This window comes from Halichoerus grypus, chromosome 1 (assembly GCF_964656455.1).
Source record: "Halichoerus grypus chromosome 1, mHalGry1.hap1.1, whole genome shotgun sequence".
Lineage (NCBI taxonomy): Eukaryota > Metazoa > Chordata > Mammalia > Carnivora > Phocidae > Halichoerus > Halichoerus grypus.
Genome location: NC_135712.1, coordinates 120,090,749 through 120,118,453, shown reverse-complemented (window position 1 = coordinate 120,118,453; position 27,705 = coordinate 120,090,749). Strand labels below are relative to the sequence as shown.

General features: G+C 48.0%; 1 protein-coding gene and 1 long non-coding RNA gene across 8 annotated transcripts in view; one reads left to right on the top strand and one right to left on the bottom strand.

Moving 5' to 3' along the window:
* The window catches only part of LOC118535742 (uncharacterized), a 76,570-nt gene extending 70,280 nt beyond the window's left edge, over positions 1 to 6,290 (top strand). The window contains exon 3 of the long non-coding RNA XR_013447330.1: positions 4,971 to 6,290. This is a non-coding gene — a long non-coding RNA (uncharacterized LOC118535742). The remainder of the gene's footprint in view (positions 1 to 4,970) is intronic.
* NMNAT3 (nicotinamide nucleotide adenylyltransferase 3) overlaps positions 1 to 27,705 on the bottom strand; it is a 113,396-nt gene that overhangs the window by 71,510 nt on the left and 14,181 nt on the right. The window contains exons 2-3 of one of the 7 annotated variants that reach the window (XM_078071207.1): positions 7,156 to 7,329; positions 6,579 to 6,708 (exon numbers count right to left, since the gene is read on the bottom strand). The exons of 5 other annotated variants lie outside the window; for them this stretch is intronic. The gene's annotated coding sequence lies outside the window, so the exon portion shown is untranslated. The remainder of the gene's footprint in view (positions 1 to 6,578; positions 6,709 to 7,155; positions 7,330 to 27,705) is intronic. One more of the 7 variants, XM_036092290.2, reaches the window with a different exon arrangement.

Sequence of the window (27,705 nt, the reverse complement as noted above, 5' to 3'; positions counted from 1 at the left end):
ACCTGGAATATGGTCAGTCTGTAGCAGAGGGGAAAGAAAGGGCTCTAGAAGGTCCCTCACCAGCAACTGTATTGTATGGTTGGCTCACACGGGCACGTGTCACTTCCAACAACCCCACCCAACTGCAGCGAGTTAGAAAATACAATCCGACTCTAGCTCTCCACCTTCAGGACACAGAAATATTTGGTCAATAGTCTTGTGTCTACTATGGTCAATCAACCACTCGAGCCTCAGTGACCCATCTGGAAAATGGAGGTAACTACACCTCCTCAGATTGTTATAAAGGTCAATCAGAATGGACCCATGCAGAGTACTTAGAACAGTGCCTGGTCCACAGGAGGTTCTCCAGAAATACCAGCTCTTTTCCTTGCCTTCAAAACAGAAATCTCAATCTCCCGCATCTTCTTCTGGCTGCCCAAACCCCTTGTCTTAAAAAGATTCCACTGTTTTTCTAGTCCCTTTCAATCAAAACATGCCAGTTAGCTATGACCTCTCTTCATCCTTCATCATGTCCTCCCAGTACAATGAACCTCCAAGTATGGCCAATATTGCCCACATGAGGTCTTCACTTTCCATCACTACTGAGACCCATCCTACTATCGGATTTTATTATCTTCTGGTATAAGTTAGGATTTTTAAAAAATTGCAGACAAGAGAAATGAGCTCTGGTCATCCTCGTTCCCCTCCCCACTAAAGGTACAGCAGTACAGGAGCATGGAATCATGGGAAGGCCACCATTATGCCATCACATAGAGTAAAGGAAGAGCTGAATATGAGGTCTCAGGGTGGACAAGGGACAGGGCAGTGCCAGTCTCAGCCTGGACAGAGTCCCATGGTACAGACATGGTCAGTGGGGCTCACACCAATGCACAATGTTGTTCCGAGAGAGGGGCCGTTAATGTGGGCTGGACAGACCCTATCCCACCCCCACTGATAGCTTCCACACTTGGTGAGAGAAACTCTGGAACCCTCTCCCTCCCACCGCTTCGGCCCCAATCCAATCTCTTCTCGATATGCTAAACAGATGAACAGTCCTAAAGTTTGGGTTAAGTCACTGAAACTACTGTGATAAACTACTCAGTGTCTACCACGCACCAAGCACTGTTTAAAACCTGGGCCTTTATGCCAAGCCAGTGATAAAATCTTCAGCAATCTGTTCTCCACTGGCATTTAGTTGCTCAGCCATGCCCTTCATCTGGCATTAGAACTTTGGAGATTTTAGCCCCACTCTACCTCTCCTAATTGTCTCCCGACCTCCCTCTCTATTCCCCACATATGCTCTGTATCCTCCCCAAGCTCAGACCACTTGCTGTTCTGGACGGGTCTTCTGAGTGGTCCTGCTTCTTGGGCTTCTGTTTATGCCACTTCCTAGAGCCAGGTGGTCTCTTTCATGTCAGCTGTCCCACATAGCTTCCCCCGGTAGCCCACCGAGAAGTCACTGTTCCATCCTCTGACCTCTTAAAGGTGACACTCTGGGTACTATTGAGTCCCTACTCTTTGCTTGCCTAACATTATGAATCTCTGAGGGCAGGGATCCCATGGGGTCTAACGTAGAGTGGAACGCAAATAAGGACTATTCACCTTACTCGCTGGGGGACAAGGTAAAAGTGAAAAGTAGATCGAAATGAGAGCCAGAAAGCACTGGTCACCCCCTGGCATGGTCTAGGCCGTAGCACCTCCATTCTTGTTTCCAATGCCCAACACTTCCTGGCTTTTCCTGATGCAAATTTCTGTCTCCCAATCTGGGGCATCAGCTCTCTTCTGGACTTGAATTTTGCTCTCACCCCATCAATTCTGTCTGCTGCCTTGGCTGGGCTGCACCCAGGGTCCTGATTTGCACCTTAGAGGCATCATTTGATTCCTCTGTCCATTCCCTGCCTCTGCCCCTGCCGAATCCAGAGTACATGTCCGGGGCCCTGCTCCAGTCCAGCAGCGGGCAATGAGCCACAGTGAGTGTTGGGAAAAGCAGTCCCACACCCTCTACAGACCTAGGAGATTCCCTGTATGGCAGAGAAACGCAGAGCTGTCCACAATGATGGCAGGGGATGGCACCATGGCCCTTCTAGTGCTCAAAGAACAAAACTGGCAGCCATCTGGGCTCTTCTCTCTCTCTCTCCTTGATAGCCTGTCAGTTCCACCTTTGCAGTATCTTTATTATCCATCCGTCTCTCAAACACTGGAGTCCCTGGCTTGGATTGGGGTTCATTATTTCTCAGGTGGACCCGAGTGAACTCTTACCTGTCCCCAGTGTCACCTCCTTGGCCCATCTCTGGTAGCTACCCAAGGGATCTTTTAGCACGCACATATGGTTTCCTGCTTCCCCTGTCACCCATATGCATTGTGGGTAATGAAACTCCTCAGTGTGGCATCCATGTGCTTTACAGTCTGGCCATGGCCTGTTTCATCAGCCTCATCACTTCCTTACAACCCCCTCCCTGGGTCTGCTCCATCTAACTGCTTTCCATTCCATCCTAAGTCCCCTTGGATGGAATTTTAGGACCAGCCCTGAAATCAAATACAAAAATTCTAACAAAGAAGGCAACTTTGTTTAGCTTGCTTGTTCATTCACTAAAAAAGAAAATAAGCTGCCACTGCCATCAAGTTTGTCAGGGCAATAGGAGCTGACAGGAAGATCCCAAAATGCCTGGAAAGGTGGGAAGCTGGCCAGGCTCTCCATGAAAGCAGAAGAGACCAGTGGAGGCCCAGTGAGCCACAGCAGGGGACATATAGGCAGGAGCCTTGCTGCTCAAGGATAGGCATTCACTTGGGAATTTCACTGGGTACAACACAACCAAGTCCAGAGCAATCCTTTCCCATTTCATGTAATAGAATTTCCTCCAGAAATTATAAGCCAAGCAGCTCATCTTCCCTTCTTTATTGAGCTATAAGCAGACTGCCATAGTCATGAACAGATAACTGCAAATCTGGGCAGTGATCTATGAAATCAGAACAGACCTGGGTTTGGGGATGTGATTAATTAAAATTTTTAACCAGGTTCATCCCACGTATATTTAATGTCATGCATAAGTGCTTTTGTGCTGGCTGGAAATTAGGCCCAAAGAGTGGGCAGTTCACAGAAACACCTGCAGTCCCTGTGATTCTTAAACAAACCTTATTTTGTTTCTTCTCTCAGTTACTGCTTCAGAATCCACTAGCAGGAGTGGCAGATCATTCCCAGCCTATGTCCCCAATAAAGCCCACGCGTTTCCCCTGCACACAAGAATATGTGCACTGAGACCGTGAAGGGCATGGGGCACTTCTTCTGGCCTTGAACTGAGGTTGCCTGTGCTTGCAATGGGGGGGGGGGGGGAACCTCTGCAATGGAAAAGGCTTGGCATTTACAAGCTCTGTAACCTTGAACAAGCCCTTCAGTCTTCTATAAAAAGAGGATAATCCAAGCTTATCCATGGAGGCTGTGAAGATGAACTAAAGAGACACATTAGGACTACATCTCCTACACTGCATTCAGAGGGGGAAACTTCCATCAAAGAGTTAGGGAACAGGATTCATATGTGCCAAACCTGTGTAAAGACACCAATGTCCATGATAGACTCTACCTGTTCCTCCCGCAAGAAGGGGATAAATGAAGCCACTATTTCTCTGAGCACATCCACCCCTGCATAGTATAGAATCAGGGATTTCTGGCCAACTCAGGCCTGGGTTGGAGCAGTTGAAAAAGCCCACCAGGTCACACACAACACTCCAGTGGTGCATCAGGCTCCCTCCCACAAAGTCAGGACTTGTTGATTTACTTTACTATATATGAACTTAAAAACCAGCAAAGAGGTTAATTTGCTTCTATGATTTCTGAAAAAGTAATGTATTTATCTGGCACACACTTTGGCTGATGTTTCTTTTTATAGACTCCTGTGACACGAGGTGATCCATGAGTGTGCACACCACAGCATGGGGCTGGAGCAGAGAGGTGCAAGCAAGGAGGGTCCTGGCTCCAGGGGACAAGGCGAATGGGCAGAGCTAGAATCCAATCAGGCCAGGAGAACTAAAGAGCACTAGATGCCCAGAGGTGTGGGTGAAGCCAGATGCAGACATCTGGAGGTATCAACTCTAAAACGGTGAAGCTTCTTCCCACAGGCCTCTAGCTCATGTAAATTCTCTTACATGTGCTGCCCTCACTAAATCAATAAAATAATAATTTAAGTGTGAAATAAAATATAGCCAAAATGAAATGATTTAAGCTCACCGTCTTCCATGAGCAGATGTTCCAGGGGAAGTGTGATGTGGCAGAGAATCTGCAGCAGCGCAACTCCCTTTTCTCCTTGCTAAGAAACCCGATTTGGGGGGCATCTGCATGGCTCAGTCCCCTAAGCCTCGGACTCTTGATTTCCGCTCAGGTCATGCTCTCAGGGTGCTGAGATCAAGCCCCGGCTGGGGCTCCGCGCTCAGCGGGGAGTCTGCTTCTCTCCTTTTCTCTTTCCCTCTGCCATTCCCCCTACTCACGCGCACTCTGTCTCTAAAATAAATAAATCTTAAGCACAACAAAACAAAACCTGATTTTGTTCAGCTTCAGGGACAAGGGGCACAGATCCACACAGAAACCATAGCACCACAGCCACCATGGCAGGCCTCTGCCTTCACCCGTGATTGGTCAGGCACGAGCACGTGACCCAGTCCTGACCCGTGAGACGCACGAGGAAGAGCCCGGAGGCCCACGGGAAAGATTTTGGAAGCGCAATGACAGCAGGTCCTTTTGCCGCCCCTTCTTGCCCTGGACGCTGTGGTGTGGGGGTGTGACGCTTGGGGCTGCCACAGCCCTCCTGTGACCGCGAAGGGAAGGCCTAGAGAACTGCAGCAGTCAAGGGCAACCCAGAGACGTCGTCTCATTAAGTCGCTGCAATAACCTAGGGCAGCCTCTCTCTAGACTTTATTATGGGAACTGCTAAAATATCTTTATTGCCTCAGCTACTGCTGGTCATTTATTCAACTGCTTGTGTCCTCACGCATCCAAACAGATACATCTCAGGAGGCTTCAGTTCTTGCCTTCCCCTCACAGCGTGTGCACTTTCGTGTGATTCCAGTGTGTAACGACAGGTACTTCTACATCACGTGGCCCCTGAAGTCAAGGCAGCTGCCTCACCTGGGCTGCAGTTGACCCGAGACTGCATCTGTGTTGGAAGACATCCCGCTCGGCGGGACCTGGAGAGGGAAGGTATGTTGAACTCCAGTGTGGAGCTGTACTGGGAATCTTCCAGGGACTGTTTTGAACAAATACGATTTTTGGTTGACACTGTGACCTCAGGGGAAGCTGCCACCTGGGCCTCTTTGCAGACCCCTCTCAACTGCATTCACTGTCCCCACAGGCACTGACTGCAGGGACCTTTCTGAGGGTAGCTATGTATCTCGTGGGACTTTTATACCCTCAATGGCGCCTCAGGGGGACTGCCTTTGGTGTAGCCTCCTCCCTCCTCTCCACAGGTGGGGACAGCTGTGCCTTTCCAGCTTCAGTGCTGGGCGCTCGCCCACGCTGCCTGTGGTCCAACACCGCCTGGTGACTCGAGGAAGCCTGCTGAACATACCCACAATGCCATCCCGGTTTTGTTCCTGCTGGTCTCTCTGCCTAGAATGCCCTCTCTACCCATTTCTACCTATTAAACTTTGTTTCCCCAGCACTCAGCACACATTAGGCCAACCACGGAAGGTCTCCTTATCGTGATAATGACAAAAAACAACCCAATTAAAAAACAGGCAAAGGACTTGAATAGACATTTCTCCAAAGAAGATACACAAATGACCAATATACACATGAAAAGACGCGCAACATCACTAATCACTATGGAAATGCGAATCAAAACTACCATGAGATACCACCTTAGATACATTATGATGACTATTATCAAAAAAAAAGAAAGAAAGAAAAGAAAAGAAGTGTTGGTGAGGATGTGGAGAAACTGGAACTTTGGTGCACTGCTGGTGGGAATGCAAACTGGTACAGCCACTGTGGATAACAGTATGGAGGTTCCTCCAAAGATTACAAATAGAGCTACCCTATGATCCAGCAATCCCACTTCTGAGTATACACCCAAAAGAACTGAAAGCAGCCACATGAACAGATACTTGTACATCCATGTTCATAGCAGCATTATTCACAGTAGCCAAAAGGTGTAAGCAACCCAAGTGTCCACAGATGACCAAAATGTTTATATATATAATATATATATTATCTATTTTTGGTATATATTATATTATATATATTTTTGATATATATATAATACACATACAATGGGATATAATACAGTCTTCAAAAGGAAAAAATCTGATATATGTTACAACATGAGGACATTATGTTCCATGAAATAAGTCAGTCACAAAAAGATAACTACTGTATGATCCCATATATATTTCACTACCATCTAGAGTAATCAAATTCATAGAGACAGTATAATGGTGGATACCAGAGGCTGGAGGGAAGAGGGAATGGGGAGTTGTGTAGTGGGTATAGTTTTAGTTTCGCCATCATCGAAGAGTTTTGGAGATGGTTGCACAACAGTGTGAATATACTTAACATTACTGAACTATATACTTAAAAGTTGTTAAGATGATAAATTCTTTGTTATACGTACTTTACCACAGCTACAAGTTTAAAATAAAAGGTCTCCTTTGTGAAGCCTTCTCCAGGCTCTGATTGTACTGCATTGTTCATCAATCTGCCTTGACTTCTTGTTTTCTGTTCTTTCAGGATTGTTTTGAGACCTACCCAGTTGCCTAAACCAAAAGAATCACAGAGTAAAGAGCCAGAGCCTTGACTGAACTGCTCCTGAAGTCTATACTTCCCAGAGCATTTCAATTGTATGAACCAATAAATCCCCCTTTTGACATTAAGCTAGTTTGAGTTGGTGTCCTGTGACTTGCAACCAAAATCAACTGAATTGAGACTACACCTGATATGAGATATCAGAATGCTAAGAATTTTTAAAAAAGACATTAAAGATTTCTAGGGAATAACCAAAAGAAAGTTCATAGACAAAAAGCTGAAGATATGACTGGCATCTAACCCCTCATCTGCAACAGTAGATGCAACAGACAACTAGTGATGCCTGCATCCTTCTAAGAAAAGAGGACTTTGAATCTGGAATTCTCTATTTGGCTAGATAATTAAGTATGGGGATAGAAGAAATACATTTTTATATATGAATAGACTCAAAGTTTACCTCTCAGGTACTCTTAAGTAGTTCCTTGAGGGTGTGTTCCAGCAAAACAAGGAAGGAAACCCAACAAAGTAGAAGACAGGGATCCAACCTAGGAGGATGGTGAAGCTAGGATGAGAGCTGTACAGGCCGGAGAACACTGGGCAGGACAGCAAAGCGTGGGGCTCTAAGAAAAAAGAAAGAGAGGAGAGGCCGGAGAGGCTGCGTCAGATGGGGTTATGGTGAAAGCATTTCTCTCAACCAGTAAAAAAAAAAAAAGAAGAATCCATGTAAAACAAAAAGCGACATAACATGGTCCAAAAATAATGTGAATTAAAATGTGACATAATTTTAAGCTCTTTATGGAATATGAGAAAATACATTTGACCCTCGTATTAGGAGCCCTGTGAGTGGTCCAGGGCTACTTGACCCTGGAGTGAGCATTTATGGGGTCATAATGATTTAAATCCTATTTCATGGTGTTCAACTTTTAGAGTCAATCTAGTGAAAAGGCATAGAAAGCTTAACTGTGACTACAGAATAGAAAGATAATGTCAAACCTTTGGCAATGTAAGAATACAGCTACCAACGGGAAGCAGCTGGGGAAAGAAAGAGGGGAAGAGGGAGAAGCTACCAATGTTTTCCTCTTACCACACGGAGAGTCTAGGCACTGATTACTTTACCAAGAAGAAACAGAGATTTGGTTCTGAGCATCAGATAAGGGGACTTTAAACAAGCCAGGGCATAAACTTCTCTCCTAGAAAAGCTGGGAAGGTAGGCAGGTCAGGGAATAGTGCAGTAGCTCTGATGTCATCAACATCCCAGAATCCTTTTAGATTTCTCTGTCATTCTTAGAACATGCCTTCCATCTACCCTCAAGATTGTCTCATGATCACCGAATGGCTGCTGCAGCTCCAGCCATCATATCTGTGTCCAAGAAAGAAGAGAGAAGGGCAAAAGAGGCCTACCTGCTGAGTCAGTGCCCTCATAAAGAACTTTCCTAAAGCACCACCCAACAACTTCTGCTTATATCTTACTGGCCAGAAACCAGGGACATGACCACCTCTATCCAAAGGATAAAACTGACTAAATCCTAAACTGAAAAGTATAGTTTTTTAGATGGCACACTGATGCTCTCAACAAAACTGGGTTTGTTTGTAAAGAAGGGAGGAATGGATATTGGGTAAGCAATTTACCATCTGTGACTCAAGAGATAGAAAGTATATATATACATATTTTTCAAAGATTTTATTTACTTGAGAGAGTGAGCGCACGTGCAAAAAGGGGGAAGGGCAGGGGGGAGGGAGAGAATCTCAAGCAGACTCCCTGCTGAGTGCAGAGCCCACTTGGGCTGGATCTCAGGACCCTGAGACCATGACCTGAGCCAAAACCAAGAGTGGGATGCTTAACGGACTGAGCCACTCAGGCACCCTGAAAGTATATTTTTTAAAGTAAAAGTAAAAAGGTAACCAACAAAAGAGTAAAAAAGTAACAGAACCATCAAAAATGAGAGGAAGGAGGAAGGGTGCAGAGTATAAATGAGTTAAGTCAATCTTTTGTAAGGGGACTCAATGGCCATCTTTCCTGGATACAATTTAGAGTTGTGCATGTAATCTCCAAAATAATTTTAAAAAACCAAAGAGGCTACCTTTGGGAGGTAAGCAAGGAGGCAGGGGTGGAGCTGTAACTTTTTATTAAAAGTCCTTCTGAATTAGTTGAATTTTTTAAAAAGCCATGTGCACTTATTATTTGATTACAAAAGTTAACAGCGTTTAGTCTATTCTTTTGGGAAGCTGAGCATCACTGTATTTCCTTTACGTTTGGCAACCTGGGTCGGTGGTGGGCATTTTGGTACGTTTTTAAACTCCCCTCACTGACTTAGAAAGCGACAAAAATCAGCCATATTCAGGGCTCTCTTTATTTCACTTCTTTCAATTGATTTGTTATTTTTTAAACTCTAGTCATTCACATTCAAGATTTTTTTTAAGATTTTATTTATTTATTTGAGAAAGGGAGAGAAAATGAGCAGGGGGGAAGGGCAGAGGGAGAGGGGAAGCAGACTCCCTGCTGAGCCAGGAGCCCGGGCTCCATCCCAGGACCCTGGGATCATGACTTGAGCAGAAGGCAGACGCTTCACCGACTGAGCCACCCAGGCGCCCCTCAAGGTTCTTTATGAGAAGCTGGACTGGACTGGCAGCCACATCACCTCTTCTGTTTCTGGTGGGGAAGGTCCACCTATGCCCCACTTTTTGTCTGAACGGAGGCAGCGACGACTCCCCATGCTCATTGCCCCGGGCCACTCCCGTCTGCCCCGGGACCTCTGTGCAGGGCCGTGTGTGCTCTACCTGCCTGGTCTGCACTCAAATCGCTGTCCTAATGTCTCTATAATATATTAACAGGTGGTGGCCAAAGGGAGTTCTGCTGAAATAGGCAGTAGTTCGGGCCATTTTGGACAAAATCCTGGAATGCACACGATAATGCTGAGCGATGCAGTTTAATTTATGAGCATGCAGGTCTGCTGTGAAATTGGGAAATGGAAGCATGAGGCATTAGCATTCACATGGCAAGGGCAGGGCCAAGTCCAAAACTGTAATACGCCTTTCCCAGGGCGGACTGGAGAGTTTGAAAGAGCAGCCACACGGTCAGTTAAATGTGTGCTCACGAACCTCATCTGTGTATTTTAATGCCACCAACCACCTGAGAGGAATGTGCTTCTCCAGACCCTATGCCTTTAATTTTGCCCAACACCCTCCACTGCCTTTAACAACAGTCGAACATTCACATGCACCTCTTCTGGGCAGATTTAAAAGATGAATTTCATGGTCTGGATATGGTTTGATCTGCAGGGGGGGAGGGAGGACAGACGGCTTCTCAACTTCCTTCTAGCTAGGGCATACAAACTATTACGCAGTGAAATATTTCCAAATTAAAACTGGAAGACAGGCACATTTGTAATTTAATTCATAGCAGTTGTACATGCGGTTCATGCTATGTATTCTCCAGTTAAAGGAGCTCGTCAGAGATTTCGTCTGACCTTGACCTTGTAGCCCATTTTTCAATGCACAGAATAAAAGAACATCTATTTCCGCCTTCCTTATACATGAAAATACACCCTTCTAAAGAGTCCAGAGGAAACACCAAGCATGCTCCAGCAGTTAAAATATGTTGGAAAACAGGTTGGAAATCCCACTGCAATAGACTGAATAATGTCCCCCAAAGATACCACCTCCTCATCCCTGGTTCCTGCAGATGTTACCTTATTTGGGAAAGGGTCTTTGCAGATGTGATTAAGTTAAGGACCCTGAGATGGGGAGATTATCCTGGATCATCTAGAGGGCCCTGGATGCAATCACCTGGATCCTTCTCAGGGAGGGAAAGGGAGGTCTGAACACACACAAGAGAAGGCCATGTGAAGACGGGGCAGAGAGGAATCTGGAGATGCCGGCCCTGAAGACTGGAGTGATGCAGGCCCAGGCCACAGAGTGCCAGCAACCACCAGAAGCTGGAAGAGGCAAGGACCAGCTCGCCCCTGAATGGATCCCCTCTGAAGGGAATGCTTGATTTGAGCCTTGAAACGGATTTCTGATTTCGGCCTCCAGAACGGTGAGAGAATACGTTTCTGCCATTTTAAAGCACCAAGTTGGTGGTAATTTGTGATAGCAGCCCTGGAAAATTAACGCACCCATAGAGGGGCCAGAGGGGAGAGTTTCAGTTTTGACAAAAACCATCCCAAACACTCTGTGCTTCTTTTAATGGTATCGAGCAGAATTCCACTTCCTGCCTCCAGCATGTGGGCCAGTCAGGTCCCCGGAGCACGGGCAAAGAGAAGCGGTAGCCTTGCGCCTGGGCCCCTGGGGGCAGCTCTAGGCAACGTCCCTTCCTGCACAGGGTGCTAAGTCCATGACGAAAACATGTCTCGTTCTTAAAGCAAAACTGTGACTAGGTGAGTGTGAAGGGGGTACCGAGGATTTAAGAGACTTCCAATAAATTACCCTCACAGCTCAGACGGGGCTGCGTTGGTATCTGTATGTACCAGGGGGGCACATCTTTAAATAAATGCAGTGGAATTATTAATAAACATGGCCAGATGCCTGCAAGCATATGTTACACGGCTGTTCTCTGAGGGTTTATCTGTAATCGTGAAAAATTAGAGACCCAAATGTCTATGAACAGGGGAATGGTTAAGTCTCCGATGATGCTATGCAGCTATTAAAGAGTCACATAATTCTACACATGCTGACATTAGAGGTTATGAATGAGTAAACGTTGCATGAGAAAAAAGGGCAAGTTGCAGATGGGATGATAGTGTTCTCATTTTGGTTACACAAAGCGATCTCTGTGGCCGTAGGATACAGAAATACTATAGAATAAGAACGCCTCTGTATGTGTATACATCACTGGATGGGTGCACTGCAGACAGCAAGTTATTACCTCTGAGAAAGGGGAGGCTTGCTGCAGGGACAGCGAGAGGAATGGCCAGACTTGGACTCCTTTATGCGAGTGAGCTTTTTCCCTAAGCGTGTACTCCCTTTGTATTTTTAAGAAAGCAAAAACAGACGCGAAGTAAAGAGGCGCCCTGAGAACCTTGTTGAGCCTGTGTCAGGTAAACAGTGGAGGCCCTTGGGAACTGTGTGCCCAAGAAGCACTGTGCTGCAGGTGGTCTTCAGAGATCGGGCTGGGGCTTCTGGAGGCTGCCTGGAAGCCAGCTAATAGTGCAGGGCTGGAGGCAAGAACCTTAGTTTTTATACCAGGCTCCCCAGTGGGGCTGCCATGTTGTTATGGAAAGAAAGAAAGGCACAGTAAGTAGACCAAAGTCCCAGGCAAGTGTGTCTTCTGTCTTTTCCACAGGAGTGGGGCCAAGCCACTGTTCACCAACTCAGTGGTCTACACCAAAGCCAAGGGAAATCTGTCTTTTGAACACTTTCTCTGAGAAATTCTGCATGATGTTTCTAAAGCTTTTCCTGCCTCCTGGAAGGGTGGTTTTCTCACCAGATGAGCACACAGTCCCTCTGCTTGTTATTGAGCACAGCTCTCTTTGTGTGGGTGAGCCACCGAGCAAGACGGGAGGCCCTATGCCGTGAGAAAGGGCCCTCTTAGCCCCCCAAAGTACACCCCAGCCATGTTCCAGCACATATGAAGGCAGAGCTCTTGGATCTCCCAGTTACCTGTGTCCTGGAAATGTGGTTTTGGATTAATATACAATCAGGTTGATCAATTTGCACCAAAAAGGCATTAATACAGCTGAGGGAAGTATGCACTGATCTCACACTGTTCAAATCAAGGGTACTGAAGAGATGAATGGGAGTGTGTCTCTGAACCCCAAAGCAAAGATGAAGTTTCCTGACAAGAAATGACAAGCACTATTCTCTTTTGGATAAAAGCAGGGGTATGGGTGACTTCTCTCTCAAACACATGCTATGGGGAGCACAGGGCCTTGAAAGTGACAGGTCTCTACAAACACTTGCTAAGTGACGGCTCTTAGTGAAATTACTGCTTTTGCTGGAATGAAAGGAACCAATCCTCTTTCTCCCCCATATAACATGAAGTGTTTATTTTTCAAGGTATGTCTCTCCAAGATCTGCTGCAAATCTTTAAAAGTCATGACATTTTATGATTCCTTATTACAAATTTCAAGAAAGACTTTCATCTCCTGCATTTTAAAGAAATTGTCACAAAAACAAAGATTGGAAGCCGGATTTTTCCCTAAGCAGAGGGAATGCTATATCTGACGACCAATGCTTCATCAAAATATTGAACGCTGCTGGTTTTGTGCTTCCATTTGCAGAATGTTAACACCTGGTCAAACCCCCCTTTTATAATTGAGGAAACAGAGGACCAGAGAGGTGAAGTTGCTTATTCAAGGTCACACATGAAGGTAACAGAGCTAGAATTGGAGCTTGGGCTGAGACTTCTATCACACTGTGACGCTGCCTTCTAAACCAAGCTCTTTGGTTATGGAGATTTTTAAGTTTTACCCAAGGAATGCCTCATGACACATAAGCCGCATCCCTAGGCCTCATGAGACTGGCACTGTGGGACAAATGCAGGGGATGCAGAAGATAATAAATTCAGAGAAATAAAGCTGGAAAGGACCTGGAGCGATTCTCTTACTCCCATTTCCCTACCTTGAGGCCGAAGTCACTGACATCATTCCAGGGGAGAAGTACCTTATTTCTAAAAGCCTTCAGGGAAGATTTCATAACTTCAACTTACAAAAAGGAGTTATCTGATTTCCTCTCAATAGCAGGATCCAAGAAGTAACCATAAAAAACCACTGCACAGTTTGTTGCATAAAAAAACATAAAACGCTCCTCACCCCGATACCTCAGAAGTGATTATTTAAAATCACCTTCCAGGGCTGCCTGGGTGGCTCAGTCGGTTAAGCGTCTAACTCTTGGTTTCGACTCAGGGCAGGATCTCAGGGTCGTGCGATCGAGCCCCGCATCGGGGCTTAAGACTCTCTCCCTCTCCCTCTGCTCCTCCTCCCTGCTCTCTCTTTCTAAAATAAATAAATAAAATCTTCTAAAAAATAAATAATAAAGATAAATAAAATCACCTTCCAATTTAGTCCTACTTGAACATTTTTACTGCGAAAGGAAAACATTTTGGAAAATAAGAAGAGCTTGGAGATGTCATGAAACCCTCCCTACGATCTTTGTAAAAATTCGTAAGAACGTCAGAGACTCAGTCGGGCCTGGTTGTGTGTTTAACTTTGACAGAAATGATAATAGAGAGAGGCCTGTAGAGCACAAAACATTTGTGACACGGGAGCGACTGAGGGAGAAACCATGTAACGGATCTTACTGTATGACTGGCACCTCTAAGTTTTGTAAAAAGTCCCATTTTTTTTTTTTTTTTTTTGGCAAAGCAGTTTTTACAGCAAGCCTTAGATCAAGAAAGTACATTTTTGAGTAATGTGAAGGGGAAAAAAAAATAAAAACAAAATAGATTAAAAACTCCACCAATGATTCCACATACATTCCTGCCAAATGATCCAGAAGCCAGAGGTTATTCAGAGAGGAGGAAGCCTGCCTACCATCCGTGATATTAAGAGAGGGAAAGCTAGTCACGTGTGGCAGTTCATCTGAAGACGAAGCTGCTGACCCACTGCCAATGGCTTTGGACTGCTTTTGGATGGCTGATGATGGGATTCGGGGCTCCTGAGAATCATGGGGTGTACCTCCGAGGCAGCTGCTGGAAGTAAGGTGGCCCACGTCTGTGGCCCGAAGAGGCTGGCTGTGTCCGGAGCTGGCAGGTCTGGGGACAGTGAACACCACAGTCCTGGCCTCAGGGTCTCAGGCTCTGGGCAAGGGTGCAAAATGGCCTTCCTTAATTTCACCCCTCCCCCAGCCCTGCCAACCCCTCCCCCTAATGGTCTGTTAAAGTTTCTCACAGCCACGCCTCAGTGCTCCTGTTCCAGGCATTTCTCCTCTGCTGTTCCAAAGCAAGTGTTTCTCTGAATGCCCCCAGCAACCCCCCTCCTCCCCTGGTGTTCAGGAATCACCCGTCCACTGACTGATGGTCTGGGGGCCCACATTCTCTGCTCCTCACAGAACACTGTATCTGGAGCCCAATCCTGGATCTGTGTCCAGCCCTCACCTTCCACCCAGCTCCAGGTCAGAGGGAGAAAGGTCGAGGTCCTCAGCTAGGGCCTCGAAACCCCAGGCTGGAGGCAATACTGGGAGGAACCGTGCCTGGGAAAGAAGGGCACCATGGGCTCTACCCCAGCCAGCCAGTGCCTAGCCCAGATGTGGGGCCCCGGGAGATTCAGCAGCATCTCAGCCCAGAGGTGGCCCACGGCTGCTGGAAGAGCCACATGAGCCAGCAGCCGTAACCCAGTGCAGTATGAGTACCCACAGGATGCAGGGGGACCCAGAAGGGAGGCTAAACGGCTCCAAGTGCAGGAACCAAGGAAGCACTTAAGCAGGACGATATCATTACTAACCATTTATGGGGGCATGGCTGCTAGTAGCTTTACACATATTATTTCAATTCGATGCTGTTATTCCCCCTTTGCAGATGAGGAGGAGACGGGGGCTGGAAAAGTGACCTAATTCATTCAAGGTTACCTACCAAGGAGGAGAGAGCAGGAATCTGCCCTCACACCACAGGCTCTTAAGCTGTCTGTCTTGGGTGTGCACAAGGTGACAACAGCACTTCTCATTTCTGCAAGGGGCTGGGAGCACGTGCTTGGGGGGACGGGGGACGGGACAGCTCCGATTCCCAGGTCCCCAACAGCACGGTGTTTAAGTGGGACTGCAAAATTCTCAAAACCAAATTAAATTCACTTTAATTTTGAAAGCAAAAGCAAACAGATGCCCAGCAGCCTCTTTTCCTAGGAGAGGGGATGGAGATCCAATAAATCGCCAACCCTCCCCACCCTGGAGAGAGGCTGGCCATCACTGCGGACGCAAATGCAGCTGTGCCTCTCCAAGAGCAAACACACAGCGTTGGTGGCAGCTTGAGAAGTCCGCAAGCAAATGCAATGAAAAACCGGAGCTCGATGTGCTTAACCAGTGAGATGCACATTCACTCAAGAGACGATTAAAAAGAATTCAAAGTGCAAAATGAGTTTCGTGATAAGCTGTTTCCCCCTATTTTATGGAAACAATGGAGATCGCATGTCTGGGGAGGGGGGGAGACATGCCACACATGCCAATGTAAGGAATCACCGCTTCAGAAATGTCACCTTACTAGTGTTTTCCTATCATTTCCCATGTCTATTCCACTTCATAAAAATACTTAGGCATGGATTAAGAGGCTAAGAGGTGATCCTGTAAATAAAATGAGACTTAGGATGGTTTAAAAAAATATCATTGCAAAAAACCTCACACCTTCCAATGAGTCATGGAATAATGCAAAAGGGACAAAAGTGATATTGTTAAAAGCCTCATAATAAAAAAAAAAACTTAATTCAAAAATAATAGAAAACCATAAAATGCTCAGAAACTATAAAATGCTCATTGGAGTCAAAGCCATTATTTTCTGAGCAATCAAACAGATCGTTTATCAGCGGCTCTCTGGTTCCCGTTTTCCTCAGAATCCTGTGTGCAATAAAGGCTGCATTTGAGACCCCAAAACTTTCTCCTTCTGCGTCCGCACCCCTGAGAGAGTCCTCTTTTCAGCCTGACCTCTCCCTCCACTCCCTACCTTGCCTCCACTTCCTAAGGTGAATTTCTGGCCTCTGTCTGGGGCCTGGCACCCTAGGAGCCCCATGTACCATCTCCTGAAACTCGGCCTGCCATGATGCCCTGTTTCTGCACAAGTGTGCCTCCTCACCCCATATCATCAGCCCTGTCTACGGCGGCGTCAGGTGGAAGAGCCTCCTGGATAGGCTCTTCCTCCTCTATGCCTGAGACCAACATGCTTGTTCTTCGCATTCCTGGCCTTCAACCCAGTACACAGAAGGTGCTTAATAAGTGTTTGCCGAATATATGATATAGGCACCTGGTCGGGAGCCACTTGCTTCCTTCCTTCCCTTGGAGCTCTTCTCTCCACCTGGAATGCTCCCATCCCCTCAGTTTATCCATATCCCCTTCGCCAATTTTCCATAAACAAACAGCACCATCATCCAGTAAGTTGTGTGGTAGTGATTCTGGCCCCCTTGAAAGAAAGGGAGCCGTGGGGCGCCTGGGTGGCTCAGTTGGTTAAGCGTCTGCCTTCGGCTCAGGTCATGATCCCAGGGTCCTGGGATCGAGCCCCGCATCAGGCTCCTTGCTCAGTGGGAAGCCTGCTTCTCCCTCTCCCTGCCCCTCCCCGCCCCTCCCCACCACCCGTACGCTCTCTCTCTCTAATAAATAAAATCTTTAAAAAAAAAAAGAGAAAGAAGGAAAGGGAGCCCTACAATTCATGCATCATTGAATCCTATACACTCTGCTTCCTCACTCTTTCTCTGACCTCCCTTCTCCATCCCTCTGTTAATGCAGGACCCTGGCCTTCCTCCCATCCATGGGGCTACCTCCTCACAGAGATGTCCCGCTCCTCACTCCCTTGTCCAGCCTGTCCCAAATGCACGCCGGAACTCGTCCCTCCCCGGCTCCCCTCTGTCCTTGGCTGGACACCAAGCTGTTGACAAGGCAGAGAGGTAGCCCCATAAACCTCAGCTCCTAGCAGGCAGGCCCCAGCCCAGCAGGAAGCTGGCACCCAGGTGCCACAGAAGTCCTCCTGCCCAACGCCGGCTGGCTGGTAGAGCGGAAACCGATGTCAAAGCAGGGAGTCAAGCAAAAACTGTCTAAGCGAGTTTTGCTTGAAAGTAAACCTATACAAGTAAGTGATTTGATGCAGGGCCTAGGCTTTGTTTTTGGAGCAGGGACTGAGCTTTCACAAACCCCATCGGGCAGTGACAATTCCCCATTCCAGGTTCTTTAAGGTGGAGAGGGCAGCTGAAGATGCACAGGAAGAACACGAGGATGGAATCAGGCTTGACTTTCGGATTCCCCTGCCTCTGCCACCACCAATCTGACAGTCCAGTTCTTTCCACAACACCCCACGGAACGAGGACGGGGGATTGGGGGGGTGGGGGGGGAAGCCACTCTCACCTTTTCAAGTCTCTTCAAAGCATTCATTACTCAAAAAACCCTACTCTTTCCTTTTATACTCACAATCCATCAGGTTATATAATACTTAATGTTTAATAAAGTTATGTGTACTTACGAAGCACACCGGGCGCGGACACATTTGGGAAGAAACACTGCCTGGTCCATGGAGCCCACCCGCCTGGGGCCTGCAGTGCTAGGGCTCGTGTGCAGGTGAGCAAGGGACCGCACCTGCGCACCACCCCCACTGGATTACCAACTCCAGGCCCCAAGAGCCCAGCTCGGCTCACTGCTTTTATAACCTCTGTCTAGCACAGGACCAGAGCATAATCTGGCCTTGGGAAACACTGGCGGAATGGAGAAATGAGCCTACTCACAGAGCAGCCCTTCCTCAGCTCCAGAGACGACTCTGGCAAATCCAGGCTGCCAGATACCTCCCCTCCCTACTTGGACTCACTCACCGCCCATCACACAGTCAAGCAATGTGTCCTAACTCAGACCCAGACGCAGGGGACCCAGACAAAGTGACAGAAGTGAAACCATGATGTCTCTCAGGCCAGTTTTACTTTTGACTTGAAACCTGGGCAGGCTGACCTCATTATCCACCCAGTCCAGCCGCACGGTTCTCAGGTCAGGGAGATGGAGACACACGAAGAGATCTGGTCAGTGGCAAGTGTGACCGGCACCTCTCCCCCGCACCTCCCAGCTCGGGTTCCTCTCCTCTCTTTTCCCTGGGTCCCTGCAGCTGGCAGAACATGCGGCACACCACAGAGTCCCATGATGGCATAGCCTGAGGCCAGGGATGGCTCTGGAACATCCCCACTCTGCCTGAGTGGCTTACAGGTGAGGCCCTTGGGCAGGAACCACACCTACCCCCTCCTTCCCCAGGGCTTGGGGCATGAGAGGTACCTGATTACCTTAAAAGCAAGCCTCCAGCAAGTTAACCTGCAGATAAAAATTAAGTCAACTGGAAACCAGGGGCCTAATTTAAATGTAAACTTGCACTCCTACTGACCCGTGAGTCTGGAGCTGACTCAGAATAAGTGCGGTGATGAGAAACCCAGCAGCTGGCAGACGTGCCCACTCACTGGGCAGAGAGCTGGACTCCGGCTTACAGAGCGAGGGCATAAATGGACAAAATCTTGCTCCCTGGGCTCACAGACATTTCATTAGAGACTGACCTCCTTTTCATGCTGAAAGCATTTGAAATGTGGCCTCCAATCCTTCCAATTTCATCACAGAAATAAGATGCAAAGCAGTGAACACTCTGCTGTCCTGATTGTGATACAGAGGCACGCAGAATGTAAGACAGAAGTGAAACCATGAGGTCTCTCAGGCCAGTTTTACTTCTGACTTGAAACCTGGGCAGGCTGACCTCATGATCCACCCCTTAGCTCATCACCAAAAGAAACACGGACAGAGAGGATCCAAACATTCCAGCTGGCTGTGGAATGCATTATGGGATTTATTTTATCCATGACTATGTGATAACTGTGCTTTTTAAAGACAAACTTGAAAATTGTTCCAAACTCCACTGCCATTAATAATTCCTTCATTCCGTAAACATCAGTCCGTACCTACTATGTGTCAGACAGTATGCCAGGGACCGCGGAGACAGCCAGAGAAGCTGCCCTCTGCCTAGCCGGTTCAGCTGTCTCCGGTAAGGGCGCAGATGGGCTGACCAATGTTCACAACCCTGTGTGGTAAGAACTGGCATAAACAAACACACAGGGAGGCTGTGTGCACAGAGGAGTACCTCCAGCCCAGCCAGGATGAGGGAAGGACACAAAAGGAGCATGAAAGGCTGCCGGGGGAAGCAACAGGTGTTTTGGATTTTGAAGGATGAACAGGAGTTAGGCAGGTAAATGAGTTGGGAGGAGGTACCAGCATCTGCAAAGCCTGAGCCTGTGGAAGGCCACGGGGCGTGTGTGGGCTGCAAGAGGGTCAACAGAGTAGCCAAGGTGGGTGGGGGGCGGGGGGTGGGTATGACAAGGTTCTTCACCGCCAGGTTGCCAAAGGCCTTGTATTCTCCATTGACAAGATCAAACTTGATCCTGATGGTGGTGGCTGGGGAGCCCCTACAAGATTTCACACAGGGGAGTGATCAATCCACAAGCGATCACCTGAGGGTCCCCCCAACAGCTGAGCAGCGCCCAGGGCCCAGGGACGTCTTCCTTTATTCGCTGCTCTTGAGACAAAAGAACTTAAAAGCCTCATTAGCAGGCAGGTCTCTAACAAACAATGGAGTCTCTTTCCCTTCCACAAGGCCCTCTTCGAGGCCACAGCTACTTTCAACTGCATTCTAATTTCAAGAAGTGATAAACATATGCTCATGTTTCCATCTACAAGTTTTTGATTATCAGCCTGGCATTGTAGCTGCAAATTACCCATTTTCTATTATAATTATTTTTACTTCTCTAGATGAAGGAAAAGAAGCACTTTTAAATGACTGAAGTGCCTGAGCCACAGAGGGAGGGAAGAATTAAGCACTGCAGCTTTTGCCAACAGCAATATAATAGCAAGAGTTTGAAAAATGAAATGCAAGCTTGTGGGCTGTCAGACCAGGCCTTCTGGAGAGGTACATTTGCTTGCCATGAACGGTTTACCTAAAACAGGGCCCAGCCTGCAGCAAACCAGGGGAGAGCCCCTCTGGGGCCAAACCACTGCCGCAAGGGCTCTCGGCAATGACTTCCTGAAGACGGGATGCTTTAGGGACAGACACGTCCCCTGCACTCCTGGGCACTAACACTTGCTTTTCCTGCTTCCAGGAGGAATTTATTAAAGATGGGGTTGTCACTAGTCGGATGCATTCCAGTAACTATGGTCATACTATGGTTGGGATTCACCAGGATGCAACCACACTCACTGTCATCACTGACCCCGCTCCTAAACCAGACACAGCGCAGAGCCATGTCTGGCTGTCTGTCTGTCTGTCCTGGCTGGGGCTGGCTGGGGCTGGCTGGGGTGGGTGTGAGGAAGAGCCTTGGCAAGGGATGGGAGGCAATGAATTCAGGTCACTAACTGAAGTGAGGAGGATGCTAGCACGCAGAGTTGCATGCCTACTAGCAGCTTAATGTCCCATTTAATTGGCATGTAACATTAATTGACAGAGCAGCATGTAAATGAGAACACGACCGTGGCTTTGTAGCTTTGAAGGTGCTGCTGGTGACTTTGTTTTAAAAGCACAGCTCGGACTAGCCAAACAGTTTTAATATTGGGATGACTTGCTCATCAAGAAACCGTGCCAATCATCCAAATTCCTAACATCTTCCATGAGCAACTGTGCTCAGTCCTGGGGACAAAGGTATGGACAGTGCCTGCTTTCAAGGCACTCACTCTAGTGGGGGGTCAGGCATGAGGGAAAAAAAAACCCCAAGCAGCTACTTAAATGTTCAGAATGACATTTGTGGTCAAAGCAAAAACTCTTAGCATTTAGCTGTGGAAGTTCCAAATATTGCTCTCTGTTCACATTTTAAACCCTCGTGGATGACAATAATAAATCACTATCACAGTAAATCAATAATAATAGTTAACAGTGAAAAGAGCTAACAGTTACCATACCAGGCACTTTCTATGCACTAGGCACTTTTTAGGTCTACTAAGTCCTATTTTGGCAGCACATCTACTGTGCCTGTTCCTATACTGTCTTTTGCGTTATCTTTCATCTTTGCAAACACTGTGGGGAGCAGTATTATTTTGTTTCTGACGGGGACACTGAAGCTTGGGGCTCTGAAGCTCAGGGCTTGGCTTGAGATGCGGCACTGGGACAAATAGAGCAAGGACCAGCTCCTGTCTGATCACAAAGGCCAGGGCACTTCACTCCCTACTGCCTTTGAAGTAGCAGAAACCTAGAAGGGCTCATTCACTTTTGCAGGAAACAACAGATGTAATCAGCGTATTAACCATCCTTTAGACATCAATCATAAATTCTTCCCTCAAGAGTAAATTGCTCTCCTTTCTGCGTCTCTCAAAATCCTTGCTTGAGTGAGGAGAGGTAAGAGCAGATTAACGTGCAGGTGCTCTTCCCTCCACAGCAAAGGCAAGGGGGCCTCCACTCGAAGCTGAGCAGGGGCCCATCACAGGGGTGTGTGCGCAGTGGGGAGTCTGCTGTGGCTGTTGGGGGGGTGTTGCAGGGGTGCCATACAGGAGCCTGTGCTATAGAGGATGCTATGGGGGCTTCTGTGGGGGGAGTCTGCCCCGGGGATGGGTCTACAGTGTGTCTTGGGGAGGTGGGCTGTGGGGGGAGGGTCAAGTGTAGGTGATAGAGGGGCTGTACTGCACGGTGGGCGGTGGAAATCATGTTGTGGGGGGGATGCTTCAGGGGGGTTATGCTGTGGGGGTATATCGTGGGATGGGCTGTGAGGGTCTACTGTGAGGGTGGGACCTGAGGGTGGTGTTGGGGATTACAGTGGGGGCGGGGGGTGTTGTGGAGCTGTGTTGTGGGTGTGCTGTGGTGTATCATGGGGGTTTGCTGAGGGTGGGGAGGACCCAGCAGCTCCCTGGTCAGTGGGGACCTCTGGAGAGCCCAGTCCCAGGCCTGAGAAGGCTGCCCTTGCCACTGCACCTGCCTGAGCCCCATGATGGTAAGCAAGCTCATGCCCCAGCACCCCACTTTCCCCCCAGCCACATCTGGGCTCAGGATATCCAGTGAGACACTGGGGCAACATGTTCGGGAGTGCTGCTGGTTGGGGGAGCTGGGGAAGGCCCCTCTCTTCCTCATTCGTACCAACCTTTCTGTGGTAGGGTCCAGCCCAGGTGGTGGTTGCGGATCACGTGTAACACAGCCGCTGCCCGGCCCCTCCCAGGGCTCCCTGCTAAGGCAATGCCCTAGGGACTCTCCAGGCCACGGCACAGGTGAAGGAAGAGCCCTCTGCTTTCTCCTCTTGCAGCGGGCCCAGCATAGCGGCCTCTCTTAAGGACCCCGTCCTTCCCTCCTGGCTCACCCCTCTGATCCTCCAGCCTATCTGTCTTCTGCAGGAGCCTCCTTGGCAAGACCCACCAGAGTGGCAACGGCTGGAGAGCTCAGGCATGCGGGTGGAACGCTTGTTTGTTCTTCTGAAGGTCTATGTCCATTTCCCCCCAATCTTTAATGCGAAAGATTTTCAAACATACTGCAAAGTCGAGAGAATTTTAAATGAACACCTGGATAACCCCCCACCTAGATTCCACCACGAATGTTTTATTATGCTTGCTCGGTCACATACCTACCCCTCTATCCATTCCTCAATCCACCTTATTTTTTTTTTTTTTGATGCCTTTCAAAGATGCAGATAGCAGCGCACTTCTCCCTAAACACTCTGGCATGCATATAATGAGCTGGAGTTCGTTACTTGCTCAGTGTTTTTTTCTTTTTGAACATATAATCAAACGCACACATCCTGAGAGTAACCATTCAACACGTTTTGACAAATGCACGCACCCACATAACTTCAAGCCTTATGAAGATACAGAACATCCTATCACCCTAGAAAGCCCTCCTCTCCTGTCCCTTCCCAATCTCCCTGTCCCCCAAACAACCCCAATTCTGAATTTTTTCCACCACAGATTAGTTTTGCTTGTTTTAGAACTCTAAATATAAATGGAATCATCCCGTGTCTAGTCCCGTCTGGCTTTGGCTCAGTGTAATGTCTGAGATTCACCCAGGTCGCTGTGTCCAATAGCAATTCGTTCCTTCTCCTTGCTGAGCAGTATTCCATTCCTGGGCTATACCAGCATTTATGTATTCTCCTATTGACTGATTCTTTTCTTAAAGGGAAAGTGATCACCTAATTGAGGTTATTCTGTTGTGAAGTCACTCACACTTGTATTCTGATCTTTTTCTCTCGTGGCCAGAGGATCAGATTTATTTATTTCAGAGAGCATGCAAGCAGAGGGAAGGGCAGAGGGAGAGAGAGAATCCTCAAGCAGACTCCCTGCTGATCAGTGGAGCCTGATCCCAGGACCCTCAGATCATGACCTGAGCCAAACCAAGAGCTGGCTGCTCAACTGACTGAGCCACCCAGGCGACCCTATAGTTTGCTTTTTAAATGAATGTATTTACATGACAAAACTTCATTTAAAGCAGTATTACATATACAAGGAGTTAAGATATGGAAAAAATCATGGCCCTTGTATGCAGATGACTGAGGTAGGGGAACAGTCCCGGGAGGCAGTGTAGTCAATCCTGGATGCACATTAAAATCACCTGGGAGTTTTAGAGTTTTAAAAAACACCCAAACCTGGGTCCCACCTCCAGAGCCAAAGCGTATCCAGGCATCGGTAGGTTTAAAAAGATCCGCGGACAATGCGCACGCGCAGCTGGGATGAAGAATGGTTTGGAAAGCCGCAGGTCTCCAAGTGCGGTCCCTGGGCTGGCAGTATCAACATCACCCAGGCACCTATTAGACATTCAAATTCTTAGGCCCCACTCCAGACCTACTGATTCAGAAACTGGGGCTGGGGCCCAGCAGTCTGGGTCTTGGTAGGTGTGATGATACCGCTCAAGTTTGAGAACCACAGCTCAGCAGGAAGGTGGGACAAGCCCCCAAAGCAGCCCTCACTTAGGTCCTGAGACCGATCTCTGTGCTGTCACGGTACCAATCCAGCCAAGGTTAGCCAGCTCTGCCTGATCTAGCCCCCAGGAAGCCCTTCTCCTCCCTGGGACAGACGGGGTGGGGTGGGTGGAGGCCAGGTGGTGAGCACGTGTTGACCGACTACCAAGGTGATGACATCCTAGGGTCCACTGTGTCTTAACCTCAATTAATCCACAAGCCAGTTACTCAGCCCCCAGAAAATCCAATGTTGACTATAATTTTATTTTCACCATGATTTTTGATTATCACTGACCTCCTCCACTCCATTACCCTTGTTAATTGAGAATTGACTATGCAGTTAAAATGAATGTTTCCTCCACTAACAGAGCTGTACCGGATTCATCTTAAAGTCCCTCGCAGCTCAAAAAGTGTGATGAGTCCACGGATATATTGATCTGATACAATTCATTTCACCAAGAATTTATGAAATTACCACTCAGAGGTCACCTATTATGCATTCACATGTCCAAGGGCTTACAGGAAAGAAATCAAGTTTTTGTTGAAGAATAACACTGTAGTTAGAGAGCCAAACCAGAACTTGGCCAAGGCTGGCCTAGGGGTTAGCCGTGAGGTCTGTATTAAAAGATGCCCAACACAGTTCCACAGATTTGGCAAAGTCACTGGAAATACAGAGAAGATAAGGTGAGAACAGACCTTCTGGGGGCTGCTCCTCTTCACCAGCTGGCTATTTTGATAAGGACAAAAATAAAGAGAGGAGGCTAACAGGAGATCAGGGAACCTGATTATCTCTTCCAACGCTAAGTTTGAAAAATGAACTTTCATGTAAAACCCAAAAGATTCAAAAGATTACAGAATTTGCCAAAGAAAATGTGTAGGGAATCCGCAGCAACAATGGAATTCCTATTAAGCAGTATGTGCCAGGAGATATTTGACGAAACACCACAGTGCCTTTCTGTATGATAACACGGCGAAGGAATAATGCCACTATGAAGGAAAAATCATCCTGCCTGTGGAAGGACAGTCGCACACGGTGGGGAGTCCTTCAGTGATCGTGCATTAAAGAAGACTCGGCCAGCTGTCTCTTAGTTCCTTGCCTCGGGACTGACTATCAACAGCTCGACAAAAGCAACTGCACAGCTGGGAGGCCAGAATCAGGTCCCCCACAGGACCTCCTCTCCAAGCCGGCTCCTCCCCCGAGGACTGTCCCCAGCAGGCCCTGTCACACCCCTCCGCCTCTGCCGCCAGGCTTGTCCCTACCATGGTGGCCACTCGTGGGTGGGTCTCCAGAGTGTACAACTGTGTCTCATTTAGCTTAAGATGGAGTACGTCCTAAGGGCTCTGTGAATGAGTATGAAAAAGCCCAACTTTTTATACAAAATTACCACATACAGAGAAGCAGAGGAAACAGCATAATGAACTGCCACACAGAGGTCTCCAAATGGTCATTAACACATTTCCAGGTTTACTTCGTCTTTTTTCCCAGGAAGCATATTAAAGTACATTATAAAAACCATGACATTTCATCTCTGAATACTTCAAAAATAAAGGACACTTTCTAAAAATAGGAGAGTTTCTCTTTTATCCATAATATCATGATCACTCCTGACAAAATTAACAATAATTAACAAAAAATTGCTCAATATCCTCTAACACCAGTCCAGGTGTTGGTGTATGCCTTCTGAGGAAAGAAAAGATGGATGCAGTTGCAGCGATCCTGAGGGACAGAGCAGATGCCAAGGCCCCCACAGGGCCCAGGAAGCCCACGTGCGCCACCCCTGTCCCACCCGGGGGGCTCCACCATTCCCAGAGGTGCAGGACGGCATGGAGGGCATTCCCTTGAGTGGGGCCTCCTTCCGGAGACCCTGGGGACCTTGCTCCCACAGGCCACTGCATCCAAACACAGCACTCCCCACGCTCCGTCCAGTCAGCCCGTGGGTGGGCCATCTCTCTTCTCCCACTCAGTGACCAGTTTTGCCCAGGAGGCTGGATCTGGAGTCAACTGAACCTTGTTTGTAGTCCCAGCTCTGTCCCTGACAAGCTCTTTGACCTTGAGCAAGTGGCCTAAGCTCCCGGAGCCTCTGTTTGCCCCTCGGTACTATGGGAAATAAGGCCTGCCTCAGGGGGCTGCCATGAAGACTGGATGAGACCGTAGCCCAGGCTCTGTCAGGGAGCGCCTAGCATACTGCCTGGGCCGTAACAAGCTCACCCCAGTTCAGCTGCTGACACTTGGCAGTAATTATCTTTAAGGCCACAGGGCAGCCAAAGGCATTAGGGTGAGCGAGTGAGTGTCACGCCGAGAGAGGCCCACATCCTAGCAGTTCTCTGAGGCAGGGCTCCACCTAACGGAAGAGGCCGTAGAGTCAGGCCTTTCCTAGCTCCCGCTCCCTCAATGTAGGATGGTGCTGCCGGACGACGTGCTGGAGAACTGGAGGAGGAAGGCCTGTGGACTCTCAGAGTAGAAGGGCTCTGTCAGAGGGCCTTTGGTCACCTACCTGGGTCATCTGGTGTCTCCTACTGACCTCACCTCGGAGGCAGCAACCTTGGCTCCTCAAGACGCCTGCCGTCAGCTACTCCCCCTTTTCTCTCTGTATTAATGACCACCACTGCCCAGCCCCACCACCACCACCAACATGACTGTTTATCAAGCATCTGCTATGTTCCGGGAGCTTTGCTGGGTAATTTTCTAACATTATCTTCCTGACCCCATGCTGCAATTTTTTTGAGGCGGGCATGCCTTTATTGACGCAGTTCTCTGTTGCTGCTGTAACAAATTACCCCAAACTTAGTGGCTTAAAGCAACACACATTGTATTATTTTACAGTTCCGGAGGTCAAAAGTAAAAAAGGGGTCTCACTAATTAAAATCCAGGTGTCAGAAGGGCCACACTCCTTTCTGGAGCTCCGGAGGAAAATTTGCTTCTTGACTTTTCCAGCTGTCATAGGCTGTCACATTCCTCAGCTCATGCCCCCTTCCCTCTTCCAAGCCAGGCATGGCTGGCCCAGTCCTCACACTGCATCAGTCTAACACACTCTCCTGCCTTCCACTTTTTTTTTTTTGAAAGATTTTATTTATTTATTTGAGAGAGAGAGAGAGCACGAGCAAGGTGTGGGGGAGGGTAGAGGGAGAAGCAGACTCCCAGCTAAGCAGGGAGCCTGATGCGGGACTTGATCCCAAGACCCTGGAATCATGACCTGAGCCGAAGGCAGACGCTTAACTGAATGAGCCACCCAGGTGGCCCTGCCTTCTGCTTTCACTTATAAAAATGTTTGTGACTACATCGACCCCATCTGGATAATCCAAGATAATTGTAAGGTCAGCTGATTAGCAACCTTAATTTCATCTGCAACCCAATTTCCCCATGCCATGTAACCTAACATATTCACAGGTTCCAGAGATTTCTGGAAGGCCATTATTCTGTCCATCATCACAGGTGAGGAGACTGAAGCTCAGAGAGGTAATGGGGCTTACTTAAGGTCACACAGCTAGTAAGGGATA